This window comes from Stegostoma tigrinum, chromosome 5 (assembly GCF_030684315.1).
Source record: "Stegostoma tigrinum isolate sSteTig4 chromosome 5, sSteTig4.hap1, whole genome shotgun sequence".
NCBI classification, from domain to species: Eukaryota; Metazoa; Chordata; class Chondrichthyes; order Orectolobiformes; family Stegostomatidae; genus Stegostoma; species Stegostoma tigrinum.
Window position 1 is genome coordinate 67053111 of NC_081358.1, and position 20233 is coordinate 67073343.

The 20233-nt window shown below is 41.9% G+C and overlaps 1 long non-coding RNA gene across 1 annotated transcript in view; it reads left to right on the top strand.

The window, feature by feature from the left end:
- LOC132209588 (uncharacterized) overlaps positions 1-20233 on the top strand; it is a 49469-nt gene that overhangs the window by 1918 nt on the left and 27318 nt on the right. The window lies entirely within an intron of this gene.

Sequence of the window (20233 nt, forward strand, 5' to 3'; positions counted from 1 at the left end):
TTTGGTGATGAAACATGGGCTCAAAAAAATGGAAGAATTGATTGGGCTGTGGCAACAATGTTGTGATGAAAGCCACAAACAATTGGTATTAAATTCATGGCAGGAGTCTGCCACCAAATTGGGAATTGAACTGACTGATAATGGTACCATAAAATTAATTGAGGTCCTCAAAAACAAATGTACTCGAGTCAAATGTCAACAGAAACAAAAAGAAAAGTCACCGGTGACTGACAAACAAAAAGAGTTGTGTAATTCAATGGTTGGCTTTGGTTGGGGTGCGGGAGACAATGAAAATTCGGATTTGGATGATTGGTGTTCCTATCTGCGCCTCGCACCCCTAAGCAGGAATAAAGTAGAATAAGTATTCGGCTATAAGTATAGGATAAGTACAGTGTCTGTCTGTCTCAAACACCCTGCCTTAGACTGGCTGTTAAGAGGGGAAATCCCCCATGCGAAGGTCAGGACCCTGAAGTGGGTGTTGAGACCAAGGACACTTTTTTGTAGTATATAGAAATAAGCAACAATGTAAAAGCGCTAAAAATGAGTTAAACCTTGGATAAATCCGGCAGTGGAGCTCCTCTACATTGAATGTGCCGAGATAATTCTGAGGACAAGGAGCGATTCAGGCGTCTGTCAGCATGCCTTAATAATAAATTAGGGAATGAAATTTGGTCAGGTGGGGAAACTTGGGATGCAGATAAATACATAAAAGTGAAAGAAGCAATTTGAAAATGCAATTCAGGGACAAAATGAAAAACTTGAATATCCACATGGAGAAAAAGCACTGAGGAAATAACGAGCAACTCTAAACTGGCGAGTTGGGATAATAATGCACCTCGAAGAGGGATTAGAGTATGTGATCATGAGGGAAACTTTAAATCACAGGAGGTATCAAAGCAGCAGTGTGGGGAGTAAAGCAGAACAGGAAAGATTGAGAAAGGAAATGCAGAATAAAGAATTAGGAGTGAAACGCCAGGCTGAATTACCGTACGGGAAATAAAAAGGAGGTACCTCCTGACATATCTGGCTTGCCGAAGTTGTTCCAAAATAATGATACAAATGCGTAAGACGAGGAGGACTGGAGAAGGAAGTAGGCAACTTTAAATAAAACGTTACATGCGATGCAGATTATGTGAAACAGTAGAACATGCAGATGCCCAAAAAAAATTCTACTGTTAACCAAGATCATGAGAGCATTGACAAAAGGAAGGAGGGTAGGGTTCTTTTAAAACACACAGGGGAGGCCTGAAAAAAAAACATGCTCAGGTACACCTATCCAGAATTCACTGTATGTTAAAAACATTCTCCAGACAATCCTCTTCCATAAACATAGAACGCTGCCCATGCCTCTGATGATTCTGTGAGTAACGCTCAGGTTGATCAGGCTGCCGCAGATCAAACTTTTATTGTGCCCTCTATGAGCAAGCAGGTAATAAATTGCTTGCCTTCCTCAAATACGACAGGCATGCCAGATATTGTCACTGTTCAGCTTTTACAAGGGGGATGCCCCTGGCTCTGAAAAACATTTGTGGAAGATGTATGGGTGTTCGTGCTCTGCGTCAAAAGGCCTCTGGGTCACTCCAGTTGGCCAAGTGTGTATACCTGATGCTTTGTTATCAATGCTTATTGACTGGTCAAGGAGTGCAGTGCATAACAGGAAAACATTCTTGCCTGGTGGTCTATTTGAGTGCATTCAGCTTGATTTTATTGAATTGCCGCAAGTACATTGCTATAGGTATTATCCTGTTATTGTTGATGTATTTAGTAGATGGATTGAGACCTTTCTAGCCACTAATAATAAAGCCTTGACAGTGATAAAATTTAAAAAAAATGACATTGTAAAAATTTCTGAGAAATGGGCAAAAAGAACTGAGAAGTTATTGACTAAATGGTCAAAAGAGGGTACCTTTGATAACAGCTTTTGTGAGGACATGGAAGGGTTAATTAAGAACTACAGATCAACAGATAAATCGGGAAAAAGAAGTAAAAAAAAAGGGAACAGGAGATGGAAATATTAAAACTATATAGCAAAGAAGGGGGCGAGTTGAGAAAAGCATACCAGGCACCAGGTGTGACCAGGAAGGGTGCTAAAGAACAGGTTAAGCTGACTACAGAAGTAGAAGAACCAGAAAAGAAATCCTCCCTATACCCAAGCTTGGAGGGGATGGATAGACCCCCTCCCTATGTAGACAGTGAAAATGCGAGGCAATGCCCTGCAATAAGGGGAACAGTGGAGATAGAGGGAGAATTAGAATGGGACAGGGGTGAAAAAGAGAAGAATATCTTAAAGGAAAAAGCGAGGCAGAAAGAAAGATGAGGCAGGAAGAAATGGAAGCTATACAGCATGAACAGCAGGAATTAAGACAAGAAATTAATACATTGCAAAGACTATGGGAACAAAAAGAGTATGAGGAGTTTCTGGAAAATAAGAGGAGGGCATGGCAGGGAAGGAGTGGAAGTGATATAAAGGCAAAAGAGGAAGAAGAGAAACAGGCGAAAAGAGGAACCCGAGTAGGAAAAGTGAGTAAAGGATGGGATGAATTGGAGATGGTCAGAATCTGAACAGGAAACAGAATGCAACAGTTCTAGAAAAGGGAAGAAGCCCCCACAAGGAAAGATGCTGCCATTACTTATTAAAGAGAAGAAACAGCCACAATATGTTCCTTGGGGAGCCCAGGATTTGGAAGGGTTGAGAAATGCGCTCCCCAGTTTACATGGGAGCAGGGGAGTGGATCAGAGCTTTTGAAGATGAGACCACAGGACGACTGTTGACTACGGGAGATTTGAAGGCGTTGCTGGCAAGGCTAATGGGGCTCCTGAAGTTAAAAGAAATAATGGACCGAGCCAGTGTGAAAAATGTTGTGGACAACCCGATGGTGGACAGCGTCGGGTTCGATCAAGTGAGACAGAGGGTATGGCAGGCCCTCAGAGAATGTTATCCACCTAAATTGGACCCTCGAGCGCTAAAAGGGGACAAAATGGGAGACAGTTGAAACCCAGCAGACTATTTAGAGAAACAGCTGAGAAAATGGAGGCGGAAAACGGAACAAGACATAGAGGGTAATATGTTGCTGACTGCAATATTTCAAAATGCTGTTGTTGATGCAATGCCCTTCAAGTCAGGTCTAAATTGGAGGAAGTGGCGGGACTGACAACAATGGGCCACCAAGAGTTCAGAGGCCACCTAGCCCATGTAGTTGAAAAGTACCGAAAAGACAAAGAGAAACTGTCTGAGCAGCAGGAAGAGGTGCAGAGAAAACTGGCACAAATGCAGCTCGAAGAGTTCAAAAAGAAAGAAAAAGAAAAGGGCAAAAAGGTACTACCCATGAGAACCGACTCAATGGTTGATGCAAACATGAGCTGAGCGCCAGCACAAGGGGGGCCCCCTCACATTGCCAGGCAAGGATTGGAAAATCCCATGCCAACAATAGAAATCTCTAGGAAAGTTTTCCCACAGACACAGTACCCAAGGCAGGTAAAAATTAAACAGCAACCCAGACACAACTGACGTCCCTGAGGACAGGGGCGCAGGGGTGGGGGATTGAAAAACATAGCAGGAGACCAAATGCAAGAGGGGGCAGACATAGTATGCTGGGGGTGTTACCAACCAGACCATTTCAGAAGGAATTGCCCCTATTGGAATTGGGCCGCCCCGACACATAACAGACCTAGGAATCAGGAATACCTGACAGCCCAACCCCAGATGCTTTCGAGCTCAACGGGACCCGTTAATCCTTATGGGATGTGCTAGGGGTGCCCTGAGAACCTGGATGGGAAGGGGCTGTATCCTGCAATTACATGAGAGACTGATCAAGAACCAATTGTACACGCTAGTACAGAGGGCCGGCTGACGCCAGTGACGATAGACACTGGAGCCACATATACGTGTGTGCAGCCTCAGTATGCTTCCCACGTCAAGCAAATTTATTAAAACTATAGTGTTCTCGGGGAAAGAACAGCTAACTTGATTCACAGCTCCAGTAAATTTAGAAATGGAAGGCAAAAAGATAGTCTTGTCAATACTAGTGTCCAAAGGGACACCAATTCATTTGTTAGGTAGGGATGCTTTACTGTAATTAGAATTGAAATTAGAAAGTACACAGCAGGGTTTCAGTGTAGAAAAAGCAAATACACAGTTAGTAATGCAGAAAGCTACAGATGTCAATGTGTATTGGATGGGTGATATAGCCTATTACATTCAGAGTGTTTGGGAACAATGGGAGACAATGTTACCAAGGGCAAAACCACCCGAGTCTGCGTTACACTGCACAGTAATATTTGATGAGACTCAGGGTGAGGTATTGGAATAATCGTGGCGGTGTAGTGTTAACACTCCACAGCATTTAGTGGATGAAGCTATAATGATAGGAAAACAGGGAGCAGTGCTACAAATTAGGAAGAACGAATTTTTGGAAAAATGGTACAATGTGCCAGGAGCCGCACCCCATGTGATGATACTCGTAAATTAGGGGTACCAATCTAACCTCGGGCTTATGACTAAACAAGCAGAAACAGTTAGGGATTGGTGAATAATAGCACCAGGAGTTAGGAGGATGATGGTTATGTTAAAATTATAGTACACATTGATATGGTAGGCAACCCAAAAGAGATAGAAATAAACCCTCAACGGAATATGCCTGTAACAGCGGATGGGAAGCTCTTATCCGGGTTATAGGAGTTAGCAACCAACAAAGATGTATTAACTACGCTGATGATGCCCCCTCAGCTTTGGGAGAGCAGTTGGATGCAACTACCAAAATAACATGGCAAAACAGACAGGTTCTGGATTGGATGTTAGCTGGGAAAGGAGGAGTATGTGTAACGTTTGGGAATCACTGTTGCACCTTTATACCTAACAATACCACTCCAGTGGGGTCTTTTACTAAGGTGATGGAGAAGCTGAAGAGGTTAAGGCAGGAGATTAAGGACAACGCAGGTTTTGGCCATCAGGTTTTTGATTGGTTGGATTGCGTATTAGGGGAATGGGGGCTTGGTTTGCCAAGATTGGAATTATCGTCGGTATTGTACTACTCATCGTTGCTTTTGTTTTTTGTTGTGCCTTACCTTTTCTTAAGTCTCTTCTAGTGCGCATTACTACATGGCAACTCTTGGTTCTTCCGCCAATCCCCCCCCCGAATGCATCCCCTCCTTTGACAGCATTGTACCGCTCTACTGCTACGAGCCGGCATCTGATACAGTGCAGGAGACGTGCTCGAAAGAAAACGCAAAAGTCTCTTCTGCGGGATGCGCAGGTCTTAGATTGTGAGGATCCGTGGGTCTTTTACCCTGTTCTAGCTTTTGGGGGACAAGTTTTTGGCCCAGAGGACTCCAGGATCAGGGGAAGAACCCTTTAAGCATCGGACCTCAAAATTCATTTGGCCCGTGTTGGGTTCTATAAGTTTTTCATTGGCACACAGGAGGTCTATACTTATTGGTTTCTTCCTTTGAGTGAGATCAGAAAGTCTCAAAGGGGGGAATGATGGAAATTAAAATTATAAGGGCAGGCGAAGGGTTAAATCTTACAGTGATCAGCAGGATGATGTACTGATTTATGGAGTGTTATAATAATCAATAGAATGCTGTACCTTAACAGAATAAAGTACTTGAGCATAGGTCAAGGGAGTGTAAAACAAAGGTAGGACACCTAGGCTAGCTATTAACGGCAACTTAATTAGGTTAATTAAAGCATGTAACGTAGAACTAAGGACTAGCATGACGTAATGGGGTCAACCCGAGGCGAAGGAACATTGTGGCAGATGTAGTAATAAGTAAGAAACTTGGATACAGGCACAAGATGGCTTCTCGATGTAAGTTAGCAACAAAATGGCTTCTAGGCTGCAAACTTTATTAATTCTGCTAGAGCTACATAAATCACTAACCCTCAGACTGCTGCAAAGGAAGATAGTAGACAATGCGCCTTTCAGAATACAACAGTAACCTGATAAGATAGAGGAGTACTAACCGCTCTAACTGACCTTCAAGTGCAGGTGCAATGGCTCTCTGTCGTGAGATAGAAATGATCTAAGAGTAGTGACATAAGTTATTTACCAATTAATACCACTGGGCATGCCGATTAATTTGAAGAAAATATGTTAGCAAAAAGGTATAAAAAATGACGAGCCCCAAGGATCGGGGGCAATCGGGAAACCATTTTCTGATTGTCACAGCTTTTGTTTGCAAATAAAAGTTTAACTTCCTGAAGAATTCTCTGCGTCTCCTGGTAGTTTCTCCACTACAGCAGCATCAGCAGAGCAGGAAGGCTGGTGTTTCAGGTCTAGACCCTTCTTCAGAAATCTGAAGAGATTTCTGAAGAAGGGCCTAGGCCTGAAACATCAGCCTTCCTGATCATCTGATGCTGCTTGACCTGCTGTGTTCATCCTGCTCTACATCTTGGTATCTACAATATGGATGCACTTTATAATCAGAATATTTTGATTATTTATATCACATATCTTAGTTTATAGAATCTTTCCAATGTGCAGACATAGTGCATTTTTCAGTTCTGTGATACTGCTGCATAATGTAAAAAAAATTTTCTCCCCTTTTGGGAATACAAGAATCTATGATATGTTTATACACTGAAAATTATCAGCTGTGACAGCTTCAATTTTATTTCCTATGTTTGTTGAGACATTTATATAAACAATACCAGATTTCTGGTTGACTTTACAGAACTGCCATAACAGGAAAGTCTGCTGCCAGGCTGCATTGTAGGAAGTTGTTACTGGTGTGAGCCACATGATGTCAGCTCTAAAAAATCACACCTCCTCAAAAGTTGATATGAAGTATTCATGCGTCAGGAAATCTAAAACAGATTAATTTAAACTAAAAGATGAAGAAAATACACAGTTATCCAACTGAGTTGTCAAACAGAATTTTAATATTTGAAAGTAAGGTAAAGAAGTCACCATCCTCTTCCCCTCCCCTTCATTGCCCACCTTCCACAAGGACCGTTCCCTCTGGGACACCCTGGTCCACACTTCCTTCATCCCCAATAACCCCCACAGCACATTCCCCTGTAACCGGAGAAGGTGCAACACCTGCCCATTTACCTCCTCCCTCCCCACTATCTAAGGGCCCAAGCATACCTTCCAGATGGAGCAACACTTCACCTGCACTTCCCAGAATCTAGTCTACTGCATTTGCTGCTCACAAATGTGGTCTCCTCTAGCTTGGGGAAACAAAGTATAGACTGGGTGACTGCCTCGCAGAATATGTACATTCTGCTCACAAAAAAGACCCTTAACTACTAATGTTGGCCACCACCATACTGCCTGGCCAATATCTGTGTTTGGCTTGCAGCAATGTTCCAGTGAAGCTCAAAGCAAGCGAGAAGAACAACACCTCATTTTCAACTTGGGGAGTCCTCCAGACTCAATATCGAGTTCAATAACTTTATGGCCTAAACTGTCCCATGTCTCAGCCTCCTTTGCCTTGTTATCACATAGCCTGCCATTACACACCACCTGTTTTTAGGATCTAACAGTCCCCATTAAAAACTATTCACCCTCCCAGCCAGATCAATATCAATGCCTTTGTCTGTCCAACTGCTCTTCTCTCTCCTTAGGGTCTATCCTATTGCTTACTCCCTACCCCACCTCATTCCTATTTTCTGCATATAAGCTGACATTTTCCCAGCCACTATTAGTTCTGAGGAAGGGTCACTGGACCGAAAATGTTAACTCTGATTTTTTTCTCCACAGATGCTGCCAGACAAGTTCACTTGGTGGTTGGGAAGGCTTAAGCAATATTGGTATTGATTTCAAGAGGTCTACAATTGAGCAGAGATGTACTCCTGAGGTTGTATAAGGCTCTAGTCAGAATGCATTGGAATATTGTGATCAATTTTGGGCTCTGTATCTGAGGAAGGGTGTGCTTGTCTTGGAGAGGTCCAGAGGAGTTTCATAAGAATGATTTTAGGGATGAATCGCTTGTCAGCAAAAAAGCAGCTCTGAACACAATGGTGTTTAGAAGAATAAGGGAGGATCTCATTGAGGAGTACTCTGGGTTTGGGTGCGACAGTGTTTAGAAAAACAGAGGGCGATCTGATTAAAACATAGAATACTGAGAGACTTGGATAGAATTGACATGGTGGAGATTTTTCCAATTATAGGAGAAGCTAGGACCTGGTAGCACAATCTCAGGGTGAAGGAACTACCCCTTAAAATTGAGATGAGGAGAAATTTCTTCAGCCAGATGGTGGTAAATCTGTGGAACTCATTGCTGCAGAGGGCTGTGAAAGCCAAGTCATTGTATTTATGACAGAGATAGATAGGTACTTGATGAGTAAGGCAATCAAGGGTTACAGGGAGAAGGCAGTGGGGTTGAAAAACATATCAGCCATGATTGAATAGCAGAGCAGAATTGTTGGAATGAATTGCCTAATTCTGCACCTAGGTAAAAACTAAAAGAACTGCAGACACTGTAACATAAACAGAAGTTGCTAGAAAATCTCAGCAGATTTGGCAGCATCTGTGGAGAGAAATCAGATTTAACATTTCGGGTCCAGCAACCGGTGGAAGGGTTACTGGACCCAAAACATTAACTCTGATTTCTTTCCACAGACACTGCCAGACCTGCTGAGCTTTTTCAACAATTTCTATTGTTAATCCTACTTCTTTATGGTCTTATCAACAAATAGGTGGCAAGGCATTGTAATCACATTGCTTTAACCCATTCATTGCAGACATCTGAACCTACTAGTTAAAAGTCATTTGTCCATGACTTGTGAATTATTAATGTCAAATAGGCACTCTGAGGCAACTCACCAATTAAAAACAGTGAGACATTTGCTGGCTCCTACACTACTCAGGCTAACTGCATATATCGGAGGCAGGTAATTGGTGATTGACTGGTGGAATCTTTTTAGACCAAGGGAAGTAACTCCACAGAAATCATCCATTTTAGTGCTGGCACGTTACAAAATTTAATTTTACCCAGTAATTTCATGTCCTTTCTTTTAAAAAATAGTGCACCCCATACATGAACAGACACTGAATAGAAACATTTTCTCTTAATTCCCCAACATTCTTGTATTCACACCTGGGCTTTTCATGGGGATTTTCCCAATTTCCTGTCATAACTTTTGAGTACTTTGCAGAAGCCTGGTGAAATGATATAGATTATTACCCTATCCTGTCAAACACCAGGCGTGACAGCGAAATTGAGGTCAGTGCAGAAGAAGGAAGATTGGAATGGAAATCCTGTCGGAGAGAGGAGCAGAACTTCTTCAAGTTGAGGGAATGCCTAGAAGAAATGTGGCGGTGAGTTAAATACTAAATAAAAATCAAAAGAACTGTGGACGCCATAAATTAGGGGCAAAAACTAAGTGAGGCAGGAACTCAGGAAACCCCAGAAGATATTTTGCCTGAGTTTTACTAGCACTCACTGATCATCTTCTCTTGCAATTTTACTATCTGCTCTTTAATTTCAGGGCGGGTACTTTGGATGACAGTTGATTAATTGATACAACTAGCTGTGCCCAACCTGAGCTCCACTAGTGATAGAGGGATTGCATTTGGGTAGTGCTGTCAAATATAGCTTAGCAATTTGTAGATTTTGCTTGGTTTGTCTAATTATATTTTACTCATTCACAGGATAAGAGTATCACTGGCTAGATCAGCATTTATTGCCCATAGGGCAGTTAAGAGTCAATTACATTGCTGTGTGTCTGTAGTCACATGTAGGCCAGACCAAGTAAGGATGGCAGTTTCCTTCCCTAAAGGACATTAACAAACTAGATGTGTTTGACTGACAATTAACAATGGTTTTGTGGTCATCATTAGATTCCTAATTCCAGATTTTTATTGAAACCAAATTGCATCTTCTGCCACAATACGATTTGAATCCAGCTCCACAGAATATTCAGAGATAGTAGGACCTGCAGATACTGGACAATCTGAGATAATAAGGTGTAGAGCTGGATGAACACAGCAGGCCAAGCAGCAACATAGGAGCAGGAAAGCTGAGGTTTCGGGCCTAAACCCTTCTTCAGAAGAAGGGTCTAGGCCTGAAACGTCAGTTTTCCAGCTCTTATGATGCTGCTTGGCCTGTTGTTTCCACAGAATATTGGCTGGGTCTCTGGATTAACAGTCCAGTGATAATACTTTTGAGGATTATATTTCTGACTGTGCAAATCATGTCCAACTGGGTCATTGAACCTTGGATAATGAGGGGAATAAATCGTGTGACCAATATTCCATTTCACACACAGCCTGGAATGGCTTACAAATAAATTGTGGACCAGTGTCCTTTGTGATATCTCTAGTTGTGCTGAATTGAGTAAAGGTAGAGCTTAGAGGGAATGTGCCAATTGAGCTTGAAGTATTGTGCAGTTGCCAAATAATTAGGTACTTGATAAATGTCTCAAAAATAAGATGATACTCATTTCTAAATGTTTGGTAACAAGAAGTTAAAGAGGCTTACACATCTTCAAAAATTATTCTCGTCTTAATGAGTTGACATGGCTTTCTGAATCTTTTCACTTCAATCAAAACATATATCCACCCTGAAATAAATAGAACCAGAAAGGTTCATCTCTGAAACTCTGATGTGGCATTCTGACTTTTGAGTTCAAATTTTTCATTTTGTGCCAAGTGCAATGTGGTTTTGTTCTTGCTTTGTTTTTCCTATCATAGCAATGTCATCAGCAATAAAAATGAATCCAGTTGTAATGGATGCAATTTAGTTAGCTTGAAAGACATCCTCTAACACACAACCCAAAGGGAATTTTGCAAAAATAGTTTCATCCAAATGGGTACAGAATGCAGGGAGCTCTTGGGGCTCCTATGCAAGATATAATGATACTGACCAGTAACCATGTTTGATATTGCTCTTGAATTTTCCCCTCTAAACTTTCTACCATCACCTTAAATCTCTGCAAATTTCAGGCTTAGTTGTTCCAAAGTTGGTGTTTTATAAGGGCAGGTATTGGTGATCTGTCTTTTATAGCTATTGCAGTCTTTGGATCGTGGAGACCCCTTCAGTGCTGTTAGGAAGAGAGTTGGAACTAGCAACAGTAAAGGACCAGTGATACATTTCCAACTCAGGTTGGTGTCAAGCTTGGAGGGAAACTTATGGGTAGTGGTGGTTCCATGCATATGCTGCCCTTGTCCCTTTAGATGACAGATCATATTTTCAGACAGTCCTTTAGAAGATGCCTTGGTGAGTTAATGCAATGTATCTTGTAAATGTTATACACTGCTGCTGCGTATCAGGATGAACCATTGAACCTCGGACTATAGAAATATTACAACACAGAAAAGCAAATTCAGCACATCATGGCTGTACTGGCTGAATAAACAGCCATCCATTCTAATCCTATTTTCTACCACCTGGTTTGAACTCTTGTAGGTTACAGTGTTTCAGTTGGAGTCTAAGATTGCTTTTAAATGAGGTGGCATATATGACTCAACCACCAACTGGGCAAAAACATGCAGTTAACATTCAGTGTGAAAAAGATTTTTTCCTCATTCCCCTCTAAACTTTCTACCATCACCTTAAATCTCTGACAGCTTGCAATTGACTTCTCCACTCGGAAAGACAAATCTTTTCTGCCCACCAAGTCCTACATTATTTTTGACATCCGATTAATTCACCTGTTAGCCTTCTCCATTCTAAGGAAAATGACCCTACTATCCAATCTTTCTTCGTAGCTGCAATTTAAGTCCCGGCAAAATTTTTGAAAATCTTCTCTGTACTTATCTACTGCTCTACCTTTAGGGACCTACGGATGTGAACCCAAAGATCTTCGTTGCCCTCTATTCCTCTTGGTACCCTCCTGTTTATTGTACATTCCCATGTATTGTTTGACATCCTCAAATATATGTCTTCATACATCTCAGGATACTTGACAGTGTACGTTAAACCTTTCCTCTTTGAGTTTCCTTAAGCAAATTAAAGCAGCCTTTTAACAGTGTGATACATTTGTAGAGATAATGAACTCCACGAGGAGTCAAAGTGAGCTATGTGTTACATGCAAGTAATGTTCAAAGCCACATATATCTTGCACATGGCTGAATGAGGAATAGGGCAAACAATCATAGATCATGTAACCTAGATGGCTCAAGTATGAAGCATGAAGCTACATCTGAAAATGAGAACGAGGACCTTCAGCACCATTGAGCAGTGTAGAACAAGAGTTTACCAGAAGTATTTTATCTATCGTAGGTGGTTGAATGTCAATGCCACAGACACCTTTGCATGAATTAGAATGGCATCACCATCATCTGCCACTTCTTGCAGGGAAGTATGCAGCTGTGCAGCTTGGAATAAAGTACTCTAATGGTAAAACCAAAGATCACAGTGACAGTCAACTTCCTCACCACTGGCTCCTTTTAAACCTCAAATGCGTACTGCAATCATTCACCACAAGTGTATTCATGAGTTCGTGGATACCCTTCTTAGGAAACATATCCTCTAAGCAAATCTTACCAAGGATTAGATGGATCAGCTATAGTTTTCTTCAGACGAGGACAAAAGGGAGCCTGGCAGATAAACTAAGGGAGGTGAAGCTGATACTGCTGCTGTTGAAGAAGCCAGGACAATAGTGAGATGGCCAGACAGGTCTGTGAGAACCTCATACCAATTAGATTTGAGACTGAATGATTTTATACTAACATTTGTGAACACCCATGACTAGGAGTCAACTGTGGCCGAGAGACATTCTTGTGCTGAAGGGCATGTTCTATTATTAATGTTTAGACTTTATTCTCCTTTCTTTGACACACAAAGTTATTTTGTTAACGCTGCTGCAATGACCTCCTAAATGTTTCTCATACGAGAGCATATGTATGGAGTTATGCAAAAATCCCCTAAGGCTGCATCTCTATTCCTTGAACATCAGTGACCAAATAGTATTCATTTATTGCAAGGATATGGAAGGCCTATACAATGCTGAATGACTCCCTAAGCCCACATACGTGACTTAAAATTGTACTTCACAAAGTTCAGAGAGACTGGCAGCCTCAGTATTCTGGTCATAGTGCCATGTACTGGACATGTAATCACCTATAGTCTCAGCACCCATTGGAGTTCTCGGAAAATGGTCTGTTATTGATTAGACCAAGAGAACACAATTAAATTGTGCAAGGTTGGTGTCTGGAACTTGAGAGTATGCTTCAAGAATACTGCCTAGAACGTCAAAAACATGCATATCACAAAGTGACAAAGTTCCTAAAAAATGTTGTGAACAAGAGGTAGTGTGTTCCTTTCTGACATTAAATGGTGGAGATGGCAAGTGTTCTCAAACTATGGCCTGGTGATGTTCTTGCTGCACACGCTAAAAAATGCAATGCTGAACGCAAAGGTCTGGTTGTGGATACTCCAGTGATTGATCATACCCAAGTGAATAAGGGATCTAACAGAACTACTGTGCTCCTAGTCTTATCAACCCATACCTGATATCACCATGCCCCACATAGAGATGATCCTCACTGAAAAAAAAAGATTGTTCCAAAACCCAAGGTGGATATTGTTCAGAAGCAAAAGGTTTCCTAGAAAAGGCTAAAGAAATAGAAGCTTATGGCATAGGATCAGACTTTACTCATTTATAAGCAACTTTTGTATATATAATTAAACTATTGGCACCCATAAGTAAAACAAATTAGAGAAACAAAACCAATCTGATGCCTTAACATATATAAAAAAAATACACTACACTAATGTCATACAAAGTGCTAAATTTGTGAAAAGTGCTTTGGTTCTCCACAACATCCATACCTGAGCACCCAAAATAGTTAAGGCTTTTGAATCTTTCTTCTGCTGCTGCTACTACATCAGAGTGCTATCTCAATGGCCACAGCTAAACTCAAGGAAGTCTATTGGCTGCTCCATCAGCTTGCCTCAGATGGCTTTGGGTGGATCCTCTGGTGGTATGGATCCTGAAGATCTCTGGCTTGCTAGGATATCCTCCACAGGTGCAGATGTATCCACCTTGGACTAATCTGATAGAGATGATTGGCTCTTGGCAGAGGGGAGACAGAGAGACAAGGAAACTCTCAAGTCTTCTAGGATGACAATTCCAAAATAGCTGCCCCTCCTCCTCCCTGTGCACTCTGACACCATCCTGCCCCTTGAGGGGATGGGCATCTGTAGTGTTCTGAATGATTTGTATTTCTGTTAGTCAAAGAGTGAGTGGAGTAAAAGATAATAATGTGTTCTATTATTTGTGTGCCTGAGATACCTCTGAGGTGTCTGAAGCCACCTTCTGTGGTTGTGTCCTTGTCCAATGCACCCATTTGGGAACTGTAGTTCAGATATATATGTTCTCCTAGTTGACATAAAGATTCAGTGGTCTGATGGTGCACGAGCTATAGATTGTTGTAGTTTCTTTATTACTTTAAATGTGAACCCTGGTAGATGGTGTGAGAGTCAGCCCCACTTCTTGATGCAAGAAGTATAATATTAGTTGCCCCAGTTAAGCATGACATAAGAAAATAGAAGCAGGAACAGGCCATTTGACTTTTTCAGTTTGCTTGGCCATTCATTATAACCATGAATGATCATCCAAATAAATACCCTGTTCCCATTTTCTCCACATAACCTTTGTTCACTTTAGCCCTAAGAACAATATCTGACTCCTTCTTGAAAATTTTGGCCTCAACCACTGTCAGTAGCAAAGAATTTCACAGACGTGAAGGAATCTCTCCTCACCTTAGTTCTAAATGGCTTACCCTATATTCTGAAATTGCTATCTCTGATTTTGGGCTCCCTGATCATCAGGAATATCCTTCCTGCATTTATCCCTGCCTAGTCATATTAGAATTTCATAGGCTTCTACAAGAGCCTTGTAAGTAATCATGATCAAAAAGGCAAATGCTGAAGCAGGATTCCATCTCTTGATGAGCAATTTCATTTCACTCATGGTCCAGGTTAATAGTATAATAGTCTGTTTAACCTGCAAAATAAACATTAGAAATCATTGCCACCCCCCTGAAACCATCAATTTTATGTAGCCAGTCCTCAATTCAGGCATAACGCCCAATCATCAGACCCCTGCACAAACCTCTCACTGCAGGCATAAAGTCCATCAACCCCCTGCCTACCACCAGCCCTCAGGTGTTCAGCCCTTGGCTATCCCCAGCCCTCCACGTATAAAGCCTGCCAGTCTGCCCACCACCAGCTTTCTAGGCTTAAAGCCATTCATCAGCTATTGCCCCCAGCTCTCCAGGCTGAAAGCCCATCAATAATATTTTGGCTACCCCCAGCTCAGACATAAAGCCTATCATCAGTCCTCTGTTGAACACCAAAGCTTCCAGATATAAAGCCCATTCCCAGTTGTCCCCAGGTGGTTCAGTGGTTAGCACTGATGCCTGAAAGCACCAGGGAACCAGGTTCAATTCCAACCTCAGCAGACTGTCTACGAGGATTTTGCACATTCTTCCCATGGCTGTATGTGTTTCCTACCACAGTCCAAAAATATGCAGGATAGGTGGATTGGGTGTGTAAATTGACCATAGTGTCTGGGGATATGTATGTTAGATGGGTTAGCTGTGACTAATATGAGGATAGGTTACTGAGGTGAGTCTGGGTGGGATGCTCTTTGGAGAGTTGGTGTGGACCTGTTGGGCCAAATGGCCTGTTACTACATTGTAGGGACTCTGATAATGGCATGTTGTAAACCAATATTGACTAGCACATGACACATAAGTAGCATCAATTGAATTTTAATGAAATGGGCAATGAAATGATTTCAGCAGAAATGTAGCTCTGTTGTGTAAATTGCTGCTTTATTATTTTGTCAGCACAATGTTGTGTCATCCAGCAAATGGAGGTCCTGAACTTTTGCCTATCAAATTGACACTGACTCCACCTACCCTTGATGTTGTTCCAGCCGTTCTACAGTAGCGTTTTGCATCCAGAGCAGGGGAAAAGATATATTGTGGTGGACATAATCAGCACCAGGCTCTGTCTGGCTGCCAGGTGTGGACCCAGAGTATGTATGTCCCCATTACCTCACACTACCCCAAGAGTCCACTTCAACCCAACCACTCCTGAATGTGGAAACCCACCTAATTGAAATTCATCTACAACTGTCTTCCCTGTCCCCTGAATCCCAGCATTACAGGGTCCCCTTCCAGCTCCCTCAGATTGCTCCATGACCCTTAGATCCCCCATTGTCTATCCCCATTCCCAACCCCTTCTGAAACTAGAGATGGATATCTAGACTGCAACCACACAAGACCTTTGTCACCCCTCCTCCTGCCAACTTTGACAAATTGTCCCTAAACCTGACCTACGTTGACTGATATGTTTGCATCTAACCTACTAACTAGAGAAAGGATTGGCCCACTTAAGGACAAAGAAGGAAAGGTATGCACTGAGTCAGAGAAAATGGGTGACATTCTTAACGAGTACTTTGCATCAGGTCTTCACCAAGGAGAGGGACATGACAGATGTTGAGGTTAGGGATAGATGTTTGCTTACTCTAGGTCAAGTTGACATAAGGAAGGACGAAGTGTTGGGTATCCTAAAAGACATTAAGGTGGACAAGTCCCCAGGTCCGGATGGGATCTATCCCAGGGTACTGAGGGAAGTGAGAGAGGAAATAGCGAGGGCCTTAACAGATGTCTTTGCAGCATCCTTAGACATGGCGAGGTCCCAGAGGACTGGAGACTTGCTAATTTGTCCCCTTGTTTAAGAAGGGCAGCAAGGATAATCCAGGTAATTATCGACCAGTGAGCCTGACGTCAGTGGTAGGGAAACTACTGGAGAAGATACTGGGGGATAGGATCTATTCCCATTTGGAAGGAAATGGGCTTAACAGTGATAGGCAACATGGTTTTGCGCAGGGAAGGTCATGTCTTACCAACTTAATAGAATTCTTTGAGGACGTGACAAAGATGATTGAGGGAAAGGCTGTAGATGTCACATACATGGACTTCAGTGAGGCGTTTGATAAGATTCCCCATGGCAGGCTGATGGAGAAAGTGAAGTCACATGGGGTCCAGGGTGTGCTAGCTAGATGGATAAAAAACTGGCTAAGTAACGGGAGACAGACAGTACTAGTAGAAGGGAGTTTCTCAAATTGGAGACCTGTGACCAGTGGTGTTCCACAGGGATCTGTGCTGGGACCACTGTTGTTTGTGATATATGTAAATGATCTAGAGGAAGGTGTAGGTGGTCTAATCAGCAAGTTTGCTGATGACACTAAGATTGGTGGAGTAGCTGATAGTGAAGGGGACTGTCAGAGATTACAGCAGACTATAGATAGACTGGAGAGTTGGGCAGATAAATGGCAGATGGAGTTCAATCCAGGCAAATGCGAGGTGATGCATTTTGGAAGATCAAATTCAAGGACGAACTATACAATAAATGGAAAAGTCCTAGGGAAAATTGATGAACAGAGAGATCTGGGTGTTCAGGTCCATTGTTCCCTGAAGGTGACAATGCAGGTCAATAGGGTGGCCAAGAAGGCATATGGCATGCTTTCCTTCATTGGACAGGGTATTGAGTACAAGATTTGGCAGGTCATGTTGCAGTTGTATAGGACTTTGGTTCGGCCACATTTGGAGTACTGTGTACAGCTCTGGTCACCACATTACCAAAAGGATGTGGATGCTTTGGAGAGGGTGCAGAGGAGGTTCACCAGGATGTTGCCTGGTATGAAGGGTGCTAGCTATGAAGAGAGGTTGCATAGATTAGGATTATTCTCATTAGAAAGACGGAGATTGAGGGGGGACCTGATTGAGGTCTACAAAATCATGAGGGGTATAGACAGGGTGGATAGCAAAAAGCTTTTTCCCAGAGTGGGGGACTCAATTACTAGGGGTCATGAGTTTAAAGTAAAAGGAGGTAAGTTTAAAGGAGATATGTGTGGAAAGTTCTTTACACAGAGGGTGGTGGGTACCTGGAATGCATTACCAGCGGAGGTGGTAGACGCAGACATGTTAGCGTCTTTTAAGATATATTTGGACAGGTACATGGATGGGCAGGGAACAAATGGACACAGGCCGTTAGAAAATAGATGACAGGTTTGACAGAGGATCTTGATCAGCGCAGACTTGGAGAGCCGAAGGGCCTGTTCCTGTGCTGTAATTTTCTTTGTTCTTTGTACTATGTGCAATTGTCCTGACTAAATGCACTAAAGTCTTGGAGGGGGCTTAATTATAAAAGCTTCTGATTCAGAAACAAGAGTGGTACACTGGACTAAGCTTATACAATGAAAGGAAAAATGAAGTTGAGAAAAAGCAGCATGGACAGAGGGTAAGATAACAAAGTGTGGAGCTGGATGAACACAGCAGGCCAAGCAGCATCTCAGGAGCACAAATGCTGACATTTCGGGCCTAGACCCTTCATCAGAGGGGGATGGGGAGAGGGAACTGGAATAAATAGGGAGAGAGGGGGAGGCGGACCGAAGATGGAGAGAAAACAAGTTAGGTAGAGAGGAGAGTATAGATGACAAGATAGGAGGGGATAGGTCAGTCCAGGGAAGATGGACAGGTCAAGCAGGCAGGATGAGGTGGTAGGTAGGAAATGGAGGTGCGGCTTGAGGTGGGAGGAAGGGATGGGTGAGAGGAAGAACAGGTACCTCTTCCGGAACCTTAATTTAAGTCAATAATAAATGCTGTTTAAATTAATAGTTAACTCAGCCACATTAGGGGCACTTAAACAGTCCTTGGATAAGCATACGGATGATGACGGGATAGTGGAGGGGGATGGGCTTAGATTAGTTTACAGGTCAGCGCAACATTGAGGGCCAAAGGTCCTGTTCTGCATTGTATTGTTCTATGTTCTAAAAGCAAACTCACAATTTATTTACAACACTGAAAAATTACAGTAAGAAACATCATTCAATTTCCAGAACTATATAAAAATATATTGTACTTGTATGTAGTAGTACTACAGCAAATAGTAAACTATTTTCTCAATAAGTCAAATTCACAGCTCGAGCGAATTGTTTACATTTTTCCCTTTACTAAATTAAGTTGTAAAATGGGAGAGCTTAAGGTGTTACATTGATCAAGATTCTTTTGTGTGGAGTGGTGTAAAAGAAGCTTTTAAGACTGATCTTAGGTATAAACAAAATACAATAAGAGTAATCCCAATATTTAAAATCAGTCATACTCATCCCTATAGGCTTCATTCCTACAGCAAGTCAGGTGCTATATTGATTTTAAAAATGAATCAATGCATACCATACCAATTAAAACTTATTTACCATTTCATGCTTAGTCAATGCTCAAACTTAGTAAAAAATTGCAACTCAGTGCAGATCAGACTCTGATGCAATTTGTAAGTATGCAAAACAAGACAGCATCGTAACCAGGATACAGCTGCTCCCTGTCTAACATCACGTCCACTCAATCTTGCAGTCCTATCACTGCTAGTAAGCAAGCATCTGTTTCCTGTTTTCATTGACACAATTAGCATATTTTCCCCACTACTTCCATGTCACCTGCATTATCATTTGAAACTTAACTAAGAGTGTAAATATATTTAATGTATATATGACACAAATTATAATCACTCCAATATATGTTCCCATAATACAGGATAAATACAAATTAACACACTAGTCTCTAAAACAAATGGTTTTCTGTTTGACGGCTGTAACATAAGTTGCTGAAACGGTCTACTATTCAACTCAGTAGAGATCATAGTACATAAATATCATCTGGAGTTTCTAGTAGTTTGAGACAAACAAAGGTTGAACACAAGACTAGGATGAAGAATTAATAGTTATTCCCCGTGAACTATTTACATAATGAGTTATGGTGAAAGGGCAGGGAAGTGGACATGAGTATTGAATCAGCCATCATCCTTTCGAATGGTGGGCAGGCTCAAAGGGCGAAAAAGACTACATTTGTTCCTATTTCTTATGGTCTGTTATAGACCAAGGTCTCGCTGGGGCCTTCTTCCAATGAGACTTAGTCCTTTGGTTTCTGCCATTTGTTATAATTCTTTATATACATGATCATTAGAATGTTGCCACAGGTACGCCTTTACTCCATATTTCCTTCAAAGTCTTTATCCCCATTTACTATTTACATATCCTCCCATACCTTCCACCAAAGTCGCTATGCTGTACGAAAGACTGCTGGGATAGCCTTCTAGGAAATTTCAGCAACATTCCCAAAATAGTATGAAGTTTCTTTTGCAGTAGTACAAGGTCTGTACATCCTATATTCATTTTCTCTAATTCTTTCATGGCATTTTGTTTGCTGCCATTTGTTGCCCACCTGTAACTGTCCTCGATCAATTTGGCTTGCTGGTCAATTTTAGGGCATTTAAG